General features: G+C 49.6%; 1 pseudogene; it reads left to right on the top strand.

Moving 5' to 3' along the window:
* Nucleotides 1-2,006: 2,006 nt before the first annotated feature.
* On the top strand, nucleotides 2,007-2,124 carry LOC126458942 (5S ribosomal RNA; annotated as a pseudogene).
* The last annotated feature ends 1,553 nt before the right edge of the window (nucleotides 2,125-3,677 follow it).

The raw sequence follows: 3,677 nt of genomic DNA, 5'->3' as shown, positions 1-3,677 counted from the left end.
TGCTCGGCCACCATCGACCAGACGTTTTCAGTTGGAGAGAGATCTGGAGAATTTGCTGGCCAGGGCAGCAGTCGACCATTTTCTGTATCCAGAAAGACCGGTACAGTACCTGCAAGATGTGGTCGTGCATTATCCTGCTGAAATGTAGGGTTTGGCAGAGATCGTTCAAATGGTTCAAATGGCTCTGAGCACTATGGGACTCAACTTCTGAGGTCATTAGTCCCCTAGAACTTAGAACTAGTTAAACCTAAGTAACCTAAGGACATCACACGCATCCATGCTCGAGGCAGGATTCGAACCTGCGACCGTAGCGGTCTCGCGGTTCCAGACTGCAGCGCCTAGAACCTCGCGGCCACTTTGGCCGGCCTGGCAGGGATCGAATGAAGGGTCGTAACACATCTGAAATGTAACGTCCACTGTTCAAAGTGCCGTCAATGCGAACAAGAGGTGACCGAGACGTGTAACCAATGGCGCCCCATACCATCACGCCGGGTCATACGCCACCATGACGATGACGAATACACGCTTTCAATGTGCGTTCACCGCGATGTCGCCAAACACGGATGCGCCCACCGTGATGCTGTAAACAGAACCTGGATTCATCCGAAAAATAACGTTTTGCCATTCGAGCACCCAGGTTCGTCGTTGAGTACACCATCGCAGGCTCTCCTGTCTGTGATGCAGCGGCAAGGGTAACTGCAGCCATGGTCTCCGAGCTGATAGTCCATGCTGCTTCAAACGTCGTCGAAATGTTCGTGCAGATGGTTGTGGTCTTGCAAACGTCTCCATCTGTTGACTCAGGAATCGAGACGTGGCTGCACGATCCGTTACAGGCATTGCGGATAAGATGCCTGCCATCTCGAGTGCTAGTGATTCGAGGCCGTTGGGATCCAGCACGACGTACCGTATTGCCCCCCTGAACCCACCGATTCCATATTCTGTTAACAGTCATTGGATCTCGACCAATGCGAACAGCAATGTCGCGATACGATAAACCGCAATGGCGATAGGCTACAATCCGACCTTTATCAAAGTCGGAAACGTGATGGTACGCATTTCTCCTCCTTACACGAGGCATCACAACAACGTTTCACCGGGCAACGCCGGTCAACTGTTGTTTCTGTATGAGAAATCGGTTGGAAACCTTCCTCACGTCAGCACGTTGTAGGCGTCGCCACTGGCGCCAACTTTGTGTGAATGCTCTGATAAGCTAATCATTTGCATATCACAGTATCTTCTTCCTGTCGGTTAAGTTTCTCGTCTGCAGCACGTCATCTTCGTGGTGTAGCAGTTTTAGTGCCCAGTAGTGTATCTTGCGTACGCGATACTACCCCCGTCTGTATATGTGCATGTCAGTATTCCATGACTTTTTTCTTATTATACTGGTCAACTTGGGAGCTGCCGACTCGGGATTATCGACGCTCACATACTCAATGAAAGACCCAGGAAAGTCCAGATGTGTGTAGGAAATATCACGCATTCTTCTGCAGATTGCGTTCCGAGGCGGTTCTGTCGGCATGGGCGCTTATTTCTGGGAGTATCGTGACAAAAGATGGCCGTAACTCTGGCGGCACGTGTTCCACAGCCGCTATCTCCGAGGGGTCCAGCGACCGGGGACTTGTGCATTTTCCATGAGCGAGCTCCGCGGCAGAGCGGGGGCGTGCAGAGACTGCTGACGCGGCGGCCAGTCGGCAGATGTTCCGCCGCCACGTGCTCGCTTTCTTTTCTGTCCATTTTCTGGTGATAGGGATGGAGCACTAAACGGTAGGAAGAAAAACATATTGCCCACTACGAACTCGTTGCAGATTCACATCTGCCAAGAGACTTAGGATGGAACATTAGGATAACACTTAAGAACAGGTCCAGACCCGACTAAAAGACATTAGCATATATTGCAATCATATGCAGGGCATCGAAGTGTAGGTAAGAAGCACAGGGGGGGTTGAGAAAAATGGTACGTTAATTCTTTTTTGAACTGCAAATTCCTTAACCTTTAATATAAAGGGGGCAACGGCCTTGCCGCAGTGGATACACCGGTTCCCGTGAGATCACCGAAGTTAAGCGCTGTCGGGCGTGGTCGACACTTGGATGGGTGACTATCTAGGCCGCCATGCGCTGTTGCCATTTTTCGGGGTGCACTCAGCCTCATGATGCCAATTGAGGAGCTACTCGACCGAATAGTAGCGGCATCGATCAAGAACGCCATTATAAGGACCGGGAGAGCGGTGTGCTGACCCCGCGCCTCTCCTGTCCGCATCCTCCACTAAGGATGACACGGCGGTCGGATGGTCCCGGTAGGCCACTCGTGGCCTGAAGACCGAGTGCTTTTTCTTTTTTTTTTTTTTTTAATATAAAGGGAGTGGAAGGACTTGACCCATACAGTGACCATTTCATTTCAACATATTTATTTGCATCATGGATAAATCATTAAGAGAATTACAATCATAAATAAAAAATATTGATCATCAGATAATTCCGGAACAGGCGGGGTTTCGCCCTGGGAAAACTTGCACTGGACAGGTCTTGAATCTTACCCAGTTCATAGAGGATGGGTACCAGAACCGTCTAATTACTGGAGCCATACTTGTTGACCTCTCATCCGCGTTCGACACTATAAATCACAAACTGATGCTCACTAAAATATACGCTATGACTAATGATACAAATTATATCAACTCTCCTCAGCAACAGACGGTTCATCGTAAACCTAGGAGGAAGCGAAGCCGATGGCGTATCCAGAAAAATAGACTACCCCAAGGCAGTGTTCTCGCACCCACTCTTTTCAACATATATGTGAATGATCAACCAGTTGCACCAGGGACTAGGAGCTTTGCTTACGTGGACGATCTTGCAATAGCCGTGCAGGTTCGGAACTTTAACGACATAGAAATTAGCCTTACGAATGCCCTAAACGGTCTAACGCCATACTACGAAGCCAACTGTCTACGCCCGAACGCAGCAAAAACATTATCCTGCCTATTCCACCTTCGAAACCGAAACGCCAAACATACCCTAAACATCACGTGGAACAACCAACGGATCGCGTTCAGCAGCACTCCTTGTTATTTGGGAGTCACCCTTGATCGCACACTTACTTACAGACATGTAGACAAGGTCAGGGGCAAACTATCAACAAGAAACAACCTCCTGAGTAAGCTCACCTCCACAAAATGGGGTGCCGACCCACATACTTTACGTACGTCGGCACTTGCACTCAGCTACTCGGTTGTTGAATACGCTGCCCCAGTTTGGGAAAGATAAGCGCATGCGAAACGAGTGGATCCTCTGCTGAACGATGCCTGTCGCGTAATCACTGGATGCCTATGACCCACCCCGGTTAGCCAACTGTATTTGCTTAGTGCCATAGCTCCACGCAACATCAAACGAGCTATAGCAAGCTAAGCAGAGCGCCTCAAGCAGCTGTGCGACCAGCGCCATCCTCTCTTCAGACAAAACCCTCCACACACACGTCTAAAATCAAGACGGAGTTTCCTCACCTCAGTTCAACCGCTCGAAACCTCAAAACAAAAGGTCAGATTGTCAAAATGGCAAGCAACACTGCCTACGGAAGACCAGGCACCTCTAATCTCACCCAACGAACAATTGGCCTCTGGAAATGAACTAAAATGGCCATTATGGAGAACTCTCAACCGCCTACGAACTGGGGTGGGCAGATG

This window comes from Schistocerca serialis, chromosome 2 (genome assembly GCF_023864345.2).
Source record: "Schistocerca serialis cubense isolate TAMUIC-IGC-003099 chromosome 2, iqSchSeri2.2, whole genome shotgun sequence".
Classification (NCBI taxonomy): domain Eukaryota; kingdom Metazoa; phylum Arthropoda; class Insecta; order Orthoptera; family Acrididae; genus Schistocerca; species Schistocerca serialis.
The sequence above is the reverse complement of the archived record's forward strand: the minus strand, read 5'-3'. Positions and strand labels throughout refer to the sequence as shown.